We start from the raw sequence: 15,405 nt of genomic DNA on the forward strand, positions 1-15,405 counted from the left end.
CTTTCAGAAACAACCTCTCTACCCCCCTGAAGTAGTGGTAAGGTCAACGTACACTTTACCCTCCCCAGATCTCACTTGTGGGATTTTACTAGGTATGTTGTTTTTGTTGTTGTACTGTCTACGAAAAAAGCAAACTACAGAATCACAACTGCAATATCTTCTTCTTCTTCTATTTCGAGGGGTGAGGGAGGGCATAGGTGAGGATAACATTTTAGCATATAAAGCAAGCATCGACATTAACCATGAGTTCAAAAAAGAGGTCCTAATTAGAACCATAAAATGACACAAAAGGATGAAACAAAAGAATAAGATATCACAGTACATACTTCCACGATCCATTTCTTTCACCTACAGACTATTTTTTAGCTGATAATTAGCACTAGATCCCAAAAAAGTAGCTTCATATGTATCATGTGATGTTTAAGGTTAAAAAATGCATATACCTGATCTGCCACTGCATATAAAATAACAATAATACATGGTAGACAACAACAAACAACAATTCTAATGAGACATGCCACGGCAACACATATAACAACAAAGAACACATCAAATGCTAGAAATGTGAGACAAAGCCCGCAAAGAACCCAAATAAACATCACAAGGAAGTAAATAACAACAAATACAGAGAGACCAGAGATTCGCTTGGGACAAACCAGTAAAGTTGAGGTGCATCATGTGTTAACAACAATGAAGAGTATCAAAAATGAAGAAGAACAACAACATACCCAGTATATTCCCACAAAGTGGCTATGAAAACTAAATAATACAAAACTAACCAACACTTCCTGTGAATCCAGGGATGGGATGAAATTTTCGCTACATAAGCTCTGTGCCCACTGGATCAATTGAAAAATGAACAGAAAGATGTTTTTGGACAATTAGCTGAAATTTAGATCTTCACATCTACTTTCAATTAAAAAAAATATTCAAATTTTGACAACTTGATTTGTCATCATCAAGTCATGAAATTTAGGCCATATCAAAGCTTCTTTTAAACTTCAAAATCATTAAACTAATGATTTCCGCATGCTATGATAATGATAGTAAATCAAGCCATGCTATAGCCTACACGATAAAAGAGGTCTTAACAGAAATATAAACAGAAGAATCTTATATGTTAAATCTCTAAAAGATAATCTCAACTTATCAGCTAAAGAACAAATAGCTTAGAAAGTGATTCCCTTGGAGTTCTTTCTATGATGATAAATAATGTATTACGGTAGTGATTCTAATTTTGGAAGGGCTACCATAGATTAAACGCACTTACATTATTTTATTCTAAACTGTTCATGAACATCTGGAAGGCCTCCGCTGATTAATAAATGTACTGCTAGCTATTGAAAATAGTTTAAATTTCAAGTTAAAGTAAAAAGATGAGAGCTCACAAGAGCGAAACCGTATTACTACAGCATGAGTATATTTTGCACTGCAAATGTTAAAATTTGCAACTGAAAATAAAAAGTAACAATTCTGTGAGGTGCTAGAGAACTGACAGAGAAAACAGCACCAGGGGAACAATTTATGATATTCAAATGTAAATGGATTAATAAAATCCCTTTAGTTTATTAAATATCTCTGATCTCCAACTTTAATTTCAATAATATGCTTCCATATGACTTCTAGACATACAAGAAAATGCAGTATTTCAATTGGGGAAAAACTAAAGATAAGTAGTCATCAGTAAAAATTTCAGGAATACCGATTGTAGCCTGAACGATCAAGGACGGGAAATCCACTGTTGGCTTTGACCGAGCGTCCAAAGCATCTTCAGCAGGACCATCAAAAGAACTCTTACCAAATGCTATGAGAAGTACAAGCTCCATACCATAGTTGAAATTCTGTCACGCAAAGATAGTCAAACGTCTCATTTTGACTACCTACCGTCACTAATGCTTGCTAGCAATACCAAAACTACTGAAATTTGGGCAAGCGAAAGATAGGTAGGATTGTTTTAGAAAGCTATCATGTCAATTTTGAAATCACCAAATAATGGACATATTAAAGAGTGAACCTAATAGAAATAGGATAAGCCTTATTATTGGGGATCAACAATTGACTACTCCAGAAAAAGTCTGGTGCTAAGCATATCCCACATTAAGTATATCAGAACATAAATAATTTAAATGGCAAAAAAAAATAACAACTCTAACCACCAAGTTTAAACATCCAGCGAGATTCAAATAAATGGATATGTTTCGACCTCCCCTTTTCGAATTAATCACAAGTCAGTAATATATTGTAAAAAAACACTAAACATTGAAAATACACAATATCACAAAATAAAAGGAGCAATATGGTCATGCAACAACAAAAATGAATGACTAAATCTAAATAATTTATCAATCAATTACAAGTCCATCAAGTACATACTTGTACCATCTCATAAATGAACATAAAAGCTGAAGAATGAATTATTAAAGGGGGAGGGGGAGGACTTAAAGATGTTGCATAGACAGAGAAGTACATCAGCTAACACTACATTAAAATATTACAAGAATCACGAGTCAAACTCCTTATAATCAGGTCAATCTAGAATACAATGGCAATCATTTACACTAAGAAAAGCTCTAAAGTTCACACTGCTAAACAACACCAAGGCTTGCAGTTAAAGTAGCTGTCAGCCCGTGACATCACATTTGCTCAACTCATTCCACAGGGAAGTTAATCTCAAAATGGCACCCAAATGATAATAGTGGCTTCAAAATATTATCACCAATTTCTATGGTTCAAAGTTTAAGATGGAATCGGAACTTCAACTTTATGACTTTTAAATTTTAAACGGTGAGTTCAAGTCCAATAACCCAGAAAAGAGAAACAAAATCACAATATTTCTATTTACCTACTTCCATTTTTATTCCATACCTCAAATTCAAGTATCTAAGCTGACATGCAAATATCAGGACATTCAAAATTGACAATATTAAGCATACCTGACACATATTATATGTAAATATCAAGCAAAACACACCTAAAACAAGAAATTAAATCAAACATGCAAAGCAAAATGAAGAACAAAAAATAAAGAAAATCCTTGATGCAGAGTACCTTGACCCGTTTGTTAGAACAACCAACATAGTTCCCATTTACATGGATCCGGGTCTAATCAACCTATTTCTTGAGATGGGTTTAAACTCTTTTTCAAAACTAACATTACTGAAGCATCATCATCTTCACACTCTACACCTAGAATCAAGAATGCACAAATTTCAAGAACAAGAAAAGTTACAAGTTTTAACCTCAAAAGGATCTTCATTTCTATAGTAAAGATTGAGACTTTTTACCAAAACAATTTGAAAAAACAAGACGCCAAAGTGAATGGTGTTCATTTCTTTAGTAAAGATTCAAACTTTTTAACAAGAAAATGGTAATTAGATCTTCAACTCTATTATAATCAGCATTATTAATAAAAAAATTGGTTACCCCAGAACAATTAGTTGGATTATAGTGTTGTTTATAACAAAGTTTCAAGACTTTAGAGCTCTAAACCAAGAAGGGTGCAAATATTGAAATTTTTACAGTGAAAAAAGAGAGAAAATGTTTGACGAAAGAAAGAATTTCAAAGAAAGCTTATGAACTTCGGATAAAAACAAATAATATTGTATTTGTTTACTTTTCTATTTATTTATTTTTTTGATATTTTTAAAATTATTGGGTCTTTATAAGTTTGGGCGTTTACCATTTCACTCTTCAATGTGCTTCTTTGAATGCATAAAGATTTAAAATTTTGTATAAATTTTACTCACTACTTATCAATTTATATAAAGTATATTTTAAAAGAGTACAAAATTAAAAATTAATTAATTATTACGATTTATGTTTTAAATTAATTTATATGGTTTATATTTTATAAATCATCTCATTATAATTATATTTTGCGTAATATATATATATATATATATATATATATATATATATATACGTTTGAAGGGGAAACATAGAAAACAACAATATGGTGCGTAACATGTACTTGGAAAAAAGAGGAGCAATAAAGATATGTACTTGGAAAAAGAAAGAGCAATAAAGATGTGTTGCTGTTGAGTTTCGAAACTTGAGTTATTGGGTAAAAAGAAAGACTTTTAAGTGGACTGCTAGACCATCTGGCCAGCCTACACAAGTTGCTATATTCACTTTCAATGATAATGACTGACCTCAGGCCCAAACCACACCATACACCTCCCTGTTCTCTTCATCTTCTTCATAGATACACAACAACAATCAAACGACAACCTTCAGAACACCAAACAAATCATCCAAGCTCCCTCCGTCTTCACCTTTTCTCCATACATATACATGTGCTAAGCACGAATTCTAGTACGATTAGAAGCTTCTAGGTTGTTCTCCCAATAATTATTCATTTATTTTGGATTTTTTATTTTCAAATCAATTTGAAATTCCTTAGTAAATCCCCAAAATGCCCTTGAATTTACCTATCTCGCATCACAAATTTCTAAAGAATTGAAATTTTGTTTCACTATTTTGTGGATAGTTTTTTTCCCCCGACAAAAAAGGACTAAAATTCTCTTTACTTAGATAGAATTTTGGACTGCAGTCCCCAGCCTTAGAGTTGTGAGAATTCTAGCTCAGATTTTATTTTTCTTGTTGTTCTCAAGTCAAGGTGAGTGGTGAAGTTTCGTCGTCAACTCATTGTTCGAGTTGGCTGCCCAGAAAAAGGTAATAATCCTAGTTTATTTTTGTTCAGATGCTATAGTTTTCAGAGAATTTACACACAGAGTCTTGCCTTTCTGATTTGCCTATGGCTTATGTTATTTGAATCCTGATCCTTTTCTTTTATTTGATTACTCTGCCTTTGGTATGTAAAGATTTATTGAGGAAATCATTTGACTGTTGTTAAAAACTTGATCTTCTTCTATAGCATTAATAATTCTTGTTTTTTAAATATGCTCAGTTCTTTGCTGTTTTAATTCAAGCACAACATGAATCCTTCATTATTAGTTGTCTAATACTCATTTCACAAGAAGGAATTATTTTGGTATCATGTCAATTACTTAGCTACCAGTAACTGATTTGTTTGAAAAGATTTACTATCAAAAGATGTCTTACTTGATCTTCTTTGGGTGTGTTTGGTATGATGGAAAGTGTTTTCTTATTTTTCCTTGTTTGGTTGTGGTAAAATGTTTTCTGCAAAATGTTTTCCTGTTTTCTTTTGAATGAATTATTCCTTTTATTTTCATATATGGTTAATAACCGAACTCAAACGATGAATATATATATTATATTTAGTTTTGGTTTTGATCAATAATCGATTGAGTCGATCCGTGAACACGCCTAGTTGTTGCCTCGTTCTCAACTTATGCTTCATTTAACCAAACATTTGAGGTGGTTGGCGTTGCCCAGAGTTTCTTTGGGATCGTTTGACAACGCATAAGGATAGTATTGAATAGTGTGCATTAGTAATATTAGGATTAATTATATTGGGATTGCTTCTTATCTTTGGATTGATTTGGTGTATTAAGGGCGATTTTGTCTTTTACCATGTGTATTCATGTATTAATAATCCTTATATTAGTAGTGCTATAAAGGACCGTTTGTTAGTTGGTTAAAGTTATGAAAATATTAGTAATACATGAATTAGTTATGAGTGGATCTATATATTATTTTATGCAAGGATTAGTCATGTAGCATTCAATTAATCCTGTATTACTTACTCCACATTTTACCTTACATAAAATGATATGTTGATTCGCTCATAACTTATACATGAATTAGTTATGAAAGTTTCTAAAATGCAAATTAAAAACTATATTAATTTATTCATAAATGCCTTATCTTCTAACAAACTACCAAACGTGCATGATATTATTTGTTCACCAATGTTGACACCCATATTATATTGTTTACACTCCAATTGACAAACCTATGTATGCTCGGTAAACTCTTGGCTTCGTTTTGTGCAAATGTCTAAACAGAGGCGAACCCAAGATTTGAGCTGGACGGGTGCAACTCTATATTTAAATATAGAAATTAATAGTGCCAAAGTTCGATATACAGTCCTTTGAAAACTTATTAATTATAGTATTTTATAAGAAAAATTTTAATATTATTGAACATCATTAATTAAATTTAATATGACATAAGTGTGTTATCCATCGTACTTGAATTCAATGCATTTTTATATTTTGAACACTAATAGAAAGTTTTTGAAAAATATGAAATTCGAGAGATTTGTTTGCTAGATGGTTGCTATAGGAAAATTTTAATTTAAGCTTATCTCAAATTTTAAATTACTAATATTTTAAATAAAAAATAAGTCAATAATCAAAAAATAAAAATAAAATAAACATTATATAGTATAAGATATAGAATATCTACCTATTGAAGTTGAAGAGAAGCTTGTATTATAAAATAAAATAAAAAATATGTAAAAACGTCCACAATACTTAAAACAAGAAAAAAGTGAACATAAATGACTACGAAATAGAAAATTTTTACATGTATATATATATATATACATGCAATTGGGTTAATGCCTGTGAAGCAATTGGGTTAATGCCTGTGAAGCAACTTACGATTTTGCAACTCTTAGTCAAAGATCCTCTGAATTTTTTTGCTTTCAGAGTTCATGTAATGCACATAATTAACACTTTTTGTTTCTGAAATACTAACTATGTAATGCACATAATTAACACTTTTTGTTTCTGAAATACTAACTAATGATGTCCTAACATAGAATGGAGGCCTTCTGTTATTCACACTCTAGATATATAACAGCCATCTAGATCTTGTACTTAGTATATTTATATCTTCCCTGATCATAAACTAATTTTTCCTGGACTCTGTTTTCACGGTTGAAGAGCTAACTGTTTCTGCAAAGCGATTGGTAAAAGCAGTAGCCAGTGAAAACTTTCATGGAGCTTGACCTGATTCGATTTTAGAATCTCATGTTGATGACGATGATGATGATCACTTACTGCATCATCGCACTGTTGATGAAATTCTCCTCAATCACTCCTCCTCTTCTTCTCCTTCTCCCCCTTCTTCTCCATCTGCTTTGCAAGGACACAGTTATCTAGATAGCCACAATCGGTCGGGAGGCTCTTCTTTTCAATCTCTAAAGCTGCCATGAGAGTTGCATTAGACAGAGATAACAGCTGAGTCAGTTAGTAGTAAACAATCGAGTGAATTTTCTTCACCACAGGCAGGCCAGAGTGTGTTGCTACCATTTTTCAGTGGGATCATCAGATCAAATTCAAAACCAGGAGATGCCTTGGCTGCAGCTTTCGCTGCATCGCGATCCATTCCTGCTCCTCGTGCAGCAGCTATTAAATCCAGAAAAGCAAGCTCCGGAGTGCTGCAAAGGACTTTGGAAAGTGATGAAACTGATCCCATAGCTTCTCCAGCCTGTACTGGTACTGATGTTTCTGACAAAAGTCTTGACACTTCTGGGCGCTCTGAGTCTTCACATGAGATTGGTTCTGAGCATATTGGCTCAGAATGTAACATAAAGGATCAGTTTCAAGCTGCTCAAGTTCAACTAAATGATAAAGATAATTATGGTAGGGAGGCATCTACAGCAGATGCTGGTCAGGACAATATGAATACTGCTGATGCAGATGATGTTTCTGTGGTGGATGATTTTTCAATTAAAAGTAACTTGAAGGAAGCTCTAAGTTATACTGGAACTGAAGTGGAATCTCCTAGTAGAACTGAAAAAAACTCAATTTTTCATGATAGCTCTGGGTTGGATGAGATTGAAGATAGACTAGTTCAATCTCTATTTGGAGGCGAAGATAATGTTATTAGTGCGGAAAACAGCGAAGAAGCTGCTACAAAGGAGGTACTCTCTTCTCCAGTTTATGAATCTCTTTCTGACGAAAATTTGACTAAAAAGGATGGTGCAAAACATGAGTATGAGAATACAATTCCTCAATCTAAAGGAGAGGTTAGTTCCAATGGAGATGAAACCGATTCTTTAAGTGATGCTGCAAGTATCATTGAGGAGTTAGTTGTACAGCGGGGAAATATGAGGGATAGTACAAAGCCTCAGAAAAATTACCACTCTTACTTGAAGCCCCTAGAATTGGCTGAGGAAGATGAAAAGAAGCAGGCCTTCATGGCTATGCACTTGGAAGAGGGTGCTTCTGCTCAACCAATGAGGCTTGATGGAGTTCATAGGAGTTCTAATGTCTTGGGTTACTTTGATGTAGATGACAACAATACCATCACCCAAACCCTTTTATCTCAAGCTTTCAGGCATAAGCATGGATTTTCACTGGTCCTCGCTGTTCACCTCAATTACATTGCCGTGGGGATGTCCAAAGGATCAATTCTTATGATACCAAGCAGATACTCTCCACATCATGCTGATAACATGGATGCTAAGGTTTTGTGCTAATTATCTTTGTGCACCGGTACTTTATTACAGTGATTGACCACATTGTGAATTGGATTTCAACAAAAAGAATTGTTATATTCAAAAAAGTATTATTCATTCTCTCCTCTTTGAACATAAATGATTGCAATTTATGAAATATCTTTTCGTATAATCACTTTTGAAAAGGAAATTGCTCATTGTAGAATCTCTATATCTGTATTATGTATATTTTCTTGTTACTTGCATTAAACTTTAGATTCGACTGAATAATTAAATATTCTACCTTCTGATGGCAGAAATGTGTATATATTTCAAATGTTGATATTTGGATCACCAGGAGATAGATCTCATGTCCTTGTAACTTGCTTGAGCTTTAAACAGCAAGGGGATATGCTCTTTGCAGGATATGGGGATGGGCATTATACTGTATAGGATGTGCAAAAGGCCTCTGTGCTTAAAGTTGTCACTGAACATAAAGCTCCAGTTGTGCATCTTTTATATTTAGGGCAAGATTCTCAAGTTACTCGACAGTTTTTTACTGTGCTAAGTGGTGATACTAAAGGTTTAGTTAACTTAGACCGGTTTGCAGTGTATTCCTTGTTCAAAACAATCTCCCTTTCAAAGTCCCAGGTAAATATATCCTTTTTATGCTTCTCAATTGACATGAATATTCTTCCCAAAAATTGACATGAATATACATGCATCTCTAGGTTGACTAATATTTGTTAACATTTAAACAGGAACTGCTAAATGAAAGCAGCAGCACTACATTATGTGCTGTGCCACTAATATCTGGTGAAAGTTATGGAGGTGCTACGGTGGCTTCTCAAGAGGGAGGCGGCCCTTCTTTGATTGAGGAAGGTGTCATAGTTGGCACTCACCAATCTACTCTAGTGGTATGAAGTTTTTTGAACATTCATTGCCCTGGAAGGATTTCACAAACTCCCCAAACCAAAACTCCTTGTATATGATCAGTTTAACCTTCATTCCAGATTCTTGGTTTAAGACTTCTGTTTCACTGTCTTTTGCAGGCAAAATTTAGCCCCACATTTAAAGTTTATGCTAAAATTCCACGTCCTGATGGTGTTAGGGAGGGTTCAATGCCCTATGCTGCTTGGAAATGTATGGAATCACATATTTCTTTCAGTTTTGGTATGTATGATATTTGCCTATGGATATGTTGCATTTTGGCTTGCTAAGATTGTTTTTGTTACAGCAGAAAGTATGTCCATTGAAACATCAGAAAAAGTTTCTCTGCTTACAATTGCTTGGGATCGAAGAGTTCAAGTTGCTAAGCTGGTGAAATCTGAGCTAAAAGTTTGTTGGAGATGGACTACGGATAGCTCAGCAGTCGGGCTGGCATGGTTGGATGAACATGTACATAAATTTCTTGGTGCTATCAGGAGCTTCCTTTTCTCATCATTTATCTGCAATATGTGGAATACTTGCATTTAGTGTTGGGGGGGTTTGTGGGGAAGTCTTGGAGTAACTGGTAAAGTTGCTACCATGTGACCAGCAGGTCATGGGTTCAAGCCTTGGAACAGCCTCTGGCAGAATTGCAAGGTAAGGCTGCGTACAATACACTCTTGTTGTGGGGCCCTTCCCTAGACCCTGCGCATAGAGGGAGATTTAGTGCACCGGGCTGCCTTTTTTTTAATAATATAGAATACTTGCATTTAATTTAGGACAGAAATACAAAAATTACTAAGGTCTTTTACTTGTCCAGATTTTGGTAATTCTCACAGCAACTGGACAGCTTTGTTTGTTTTGGAAAGATGGGAATTTGATCCACCAGAGAAGTTTTGCCATGGATGGATCTTGTGGAGAGGATCTCATGTCATACCATGCCTACTTCAGCAATGTCTTTGGAAATCTTGAGAAAGCTCATCACAACTGTGTAGGTGTTAGGGGGGCAACTTTGTACATACTTCGGCCATCCCAGCATGTTATTTCACGCCTTCTTTCCTGGAAGGAACGAATAGAAGTTTTACATAAAGCAGATGACTGGATGAGTGCACTGGAGATGGCAATGTCTCTTTATGATAGTCAGGCACATGCAGTTATTGACCTTCCAAAGAACTTGGATGATGTGCAGAAGACTCTCATGCCATATCTTGTACAGCTGCTGTTGTCATATGTAGATGAGGTATTCTCCTACATAGCAGTGACATCTGGCAACCAACTTGGGCCGTCAGGCCAATCGAATGAATTGAAGTATTGATAGTAACTTTGTGAATCTTGATATTAAGGAGTAGTACACTCTGGTTGGTGGTGTTTCCATTGAATTCTGTCTTCATATCAAGAGACTTGATGTTCTCTTTGATGAAATTTTTCCAAAGTATGTTGTTGTGAATCACAAGGGTATGGTGAAATATGTTTATACTTCAACGTCCTGCATTATGTCCCATGTCAACTATTTGGGGCTTGTTTCTATGTCTGGTACCTCCTTGATGAAAAACAAATTGCTTTTACAAAACTATAATATATTAGTGAGTGCCTCCAAGTAGCATAGTGAATTAACTAGGTTAACAATTTATGAGGAATTGAATATAATGGGATACACATATTATTAACCAGAGTTTGAATCAAATGAGAAAAGCAAAGTTTGAATAAAGAATTATTTCAGGTTGGTTTGGTAACTTTTTCCTTCCCTAAGTCCCCTCCTCTCTCCTGCCCACAAACCTTTGGAACTCAATTTCTGCAGTAACTGACTTATTCGATATGTTAGAAAACCTTCAATATCCGTATTTTTACTGTATCAAAGGAAGTCTAGAAACTAGTTATATGTAGATAAGAACAATTGTAAAAACTGATGTCTCAAGGGATTGGCCTAGTAGTCGCTGCACTGACAATCTTGGAGTTCAAATTCTAACAGAGGTGACAATAAGCAAATTCTTCTCATCTTTCTAAGACTTAACTTGCATCGTTAGTGGTTCCCATGCTGGTGGGAGGTAGCGGTACCCAGTAGATTAGTGGAGGTGTGTTAAGCTAGCCTGGATACCTTTGTTATCAAAAAAGGGAATAGAGTAGAAATGTTTAGCAGACTGTTAATTAATATTTTAATTTTGTTTGTGTTCCACAGTTCCTCCTGTGGAATTTTGGGCTTTTTCTGTTCTCATTTACTCAAATTTTCAACAGGTTATATTGTATTGAAATTAAAAGTCGGGCTAAATTATTTGTTTCCATGTACAAATACATTTTTGGAGCTTCTGGAGCCATATATATTGAAAGACATGCTAGGATCTTTACCACCTGAGGTATATCTATGGTTTTGGTTTGTGACATGTTTTTAATTGGGGGGGTTTTATGCCTCATATTACTTTACTATGTCACTATTAGGCACTTGCTTTGTTATTCATGTATAAAAGCAAATTATATGGATGTTAATCTACTGTTATCCATTATTGCTAAAGATAATGCAAGCACTAGTGGAGCACTATAGCACTAAAGGTTGGTTACGGCGCGTTGAACAGTGTGTTCTCCACATGGACATGTTATCCCTGGATTTCAATCAGGTATTGCTGCACGTTTTATATGTTAAAATTTATGATTACTGTTTTACGGCCACACCTGAAGGTTCTCATTAATAAGACATGAGTGCAAAGGACTGTTGTCCTCAAACAGGAGAAAGTTGCATGAATGAAATAAAGCTTCCGCTATAGGCTTGATTTGGATATTTTTCTGTCTTCCCTGTGAATTTGTCGGATTTAACTGTTAATTTTTTAATCTATTTTGTAGGTTGTTCGCATATGCAGGGAGCATAGGCTGCATGGTGCATTGATCTACTTATTTAACAAAGGTCTTGATGATTTTTGGACTCCTTTGGAAGAGCTCTTTTTAATTTTGCGGGATAGCAAAAGAGAAAGTGCTAGTGCTCTTGGGTAAATTGATACATTTATTGGATTAAATTATCTAATGAACATGACTTATAGCTTTTACAAGTTTGATATCCTCATATAATGTAAATTTTCTGCTCTAAGTAGGTGATATTCCTAAATTATCATCCATTATTTGACATTTTTTGAAACGCACATTGGTGTTTCGAGTAAACAAGCTTCACTTTCCTGTGGAATCAGGTACAAGATGCTTGTTTACCTCAAGTACTGCTTCCAAGGTTTGTCTTTCCCTCCAGGTTGGTCTGCAATATGCACTGATTACTTAATATGAGTGAACTTAGGATGGTTTTCCTCATTTGATAGCTTCTTTTCTATGCACGCTTGAACAAATTAGTCTGTCTTTAATAAGCTTGAGAACAGAAGCAAAAGGGATATATTTGGGTTTCACTTTGCTCATACTATATCCTTGCAACTCTATTTTATTCTCTATCGTGATGGTTGATTCTTGTGATATCTGTTAAATTTTGAAAAAAAATAAAAAAAGAAGTTCAATTTGAAAGGTTTGGTAGTATAAGATCAAATGAGGAAAGATTCCAGATTAAAGGAAGAATAGAATTGTCAATTATTTTATGCACGTGTACTGTTAAAGCATTCAGCTTCACGTAGCTTGAGGAAAATTGAGAGAACTTGACATTTCTATTGTGTGTGTTAGCATCAGAGCCTTCAAGGAGACAACTACTTTGGTTGTATGGTTATACTGGTTTTAGATAGATAGTCATGTTATATATTATACTCCTTCTAAGCAGATCAAGGATTTTTTGGTTAGTGAATCACTGATGTAGTGATGTAACTACATTTTGGTTTCCAACATAATTTGTTCTGATGTTTATATATATCTACTGAATCTGCTACCTTCTCAAAAAACAAAAAATAAAAAGAGATAGTGTTGTTTGAGGACAAGTTGAAGGACAGGAGAAAGTGACTTGGGCGATATGAAAGCTGGGATAAACAAGATGCTAGAGAATCTCGAGAAAGTTAACAGATCAGAGGAATATTCCACTCTTATTCTCAAAATCAATTTTCAGTAGTTTTACTATCCCCATACATATTTTCCCATAATAATATCTATCGTGAAATGTTGCATTGCCTATATCCTATTCTCTTTCTGGAGTTAGTCTTTGACGAACGACACAGTAAATAACCTAATCATATATGCATCCCGACATCTTGTCCAGGAGAGAAACAATAAGGATTGGGAATATGGGGGTGGGGTGCGGGGTTATGTTGAAGAACTACTGAAGGAAACAAAATGAATTTTTAAAAATCTATTTAGCTATTCAGCATTTCTGCTATTTATGGGGACCTTACTGTGGTATTTCATGCTCTATATTTTATTACTTAGTTGTGCTTTTTGTGATTTTGCTTCAAGAAATTGATGATGAACTGTGTTGCAGGGCATGGAACACTCCCTTCTACACGTGTGTCGTCTCTTAAAAGAGAGATTGTGCAATTTTTGTTGGAAGAAGCGAGTTCACCAAATTCTTCGACAACAATATGCTTACCTTATGATGGACCAAACCCAAACCTGCTCTCTCTATTAGAGCTTGATACGGAGGCCACCTTAGAGGTTTCGCGATATGCATTTGTAGAGGATGGAAATGAAAGATACAATCCTTCATGGAATCCAGTGAATTCAAAGACGGAGACAACTGAAGTAGATATTTCAACTATTGAAGGCGCAAACTTAGTTCAGAAAGTAGTGGATGTTCTTGCGGCCATTCTTAATCTGAGCTATTTCCAAACTGGTGGTTCTTTTAACAATAAAGATGAAAGATGTACAGACATTTGGCCTACAAGTAAAGATACCGAGAATGTATTGGATTTTATTTCCTTTTTAATTGCCTCTGAAAAAGCTAAGGTTTCAAAAGATATCCTGTAGTATCCTGCATTTCGGGTTAGAATAACAACCATGACTCTGATGCGTTGATAATCCCACAGCCTTAAATCCTATGCCAATTTGGCATGTTTATGTAGTATGTGAATCCATTTGACCATGAATTTAGACCATAGAGGCCCTTCAACTCAAGGATGAGTTGAAACTATTTTGATCGATTAAGTTTTAGTGGATGTCGTAATTTGTGTCAGCTTTCATCGACTATAACTCTCTGTATATGTCGAATTAGAGAGCCTACTATGTGTCAAATAATAGGTCTTCGAGTTAACTTTCCAACGATACTAATTTTGCTAAAATCTGACACCCGAGCAAGAAGTTATGGCCTTTTAAAGTAGTATGCGTCGCCTAACCAATCGCACATGGCCACTGGAAAGCATATACGGCGCCTATGTAAATATTGGCGATATCATATGCGGTGCCTATGTAAATATAGGCGATATCATATGTGGAGCGGCGCCTATATAAATATATGCAATATCATATGCGGCGCATATCTTATGGTTTTAAGTGACTTAAATACTTCATTTTTGGGGCAAAATGGTTCTTTTCCCACCCATATTCAGCCATAAACAAGAAATTCAGTCCCCAATTCTCCAAAATACATCCACATTCATCTAAAAATTCTCAAGAACACTCCCAAGGGTTTCAAACTAAAAACCCAAATAAATCAAGATTTAACCATGGGTTTTCAAAATTGATTAGAGATTCGGAATTCCCAATCCACAGGCTTCAAGAAGCACCCATTATTTTCTGAAATAGAGGTACGCGGGGTCTTCCTAAATTCTCACGGGCATAGAAAATTCATGTTTTAGAATGGGGTTTTTGAATCTATGTATATATTCATGTATTAAATGTTTTAACATCATTGTTTTGGTCTTTTGACCTTTCCCAAAGTGATTTAAGAATATGAATGTATGAAACCATGTATTTAAGAATGAATTCTTGTTGAGAGCATGATTTTTGGTGAATTCCCTCTTATTATGAATTTTTTAGATTTCTCATAGCATATGAATTGTTTTGCAATGCATCCTTAAAAAGCACTATATGAAATGATTGAACTCTTGTTATGATTTAAAGGTGGTTTTAAATCACTAAAGAGGGAATCTAGCATGAATGTTTGATGTTCATATTGCACGTAATGAAAGAGTGCATGGATTTGCTAAAGGCACTAGACCACCATATGTTGATGAAGTTTTTGCATGATTTTGACTTGAGTTTCGAAACACAAAATCTTCTATATCAGTTGCATGTTTTTGGTGGTCTAAATTATGCTTTAAATT

General features: G+C 34.6%; 1 pseudogene; it reads left to right on the plus strand.

Annotated features, from left to right (window-relative positions):
* Nucleotides 1–6,869: 6,869 nt before the first annotated feature.
* Nucleotides 6,870–15,405, plus strand: part of LOC107864957 — a 17,209-nt pseudogene continuing 8,673 nt past the window's right edge.

The sequence above is a fragment of the Capsicum annuum genome, chromosome 3, assembly GCF_002878395.1.
Source record: "Capsicum annuum cultivar UCD-10X-F1 chromosome 3, UCD10Xv1.1, whole genome shotgun sequence".
NCBI lineage: Eukaryota > Viridiplantae > Streptophyta > Magnoliopsida > Solanales > Solanaceae > Capsicum > Capsicum annuum.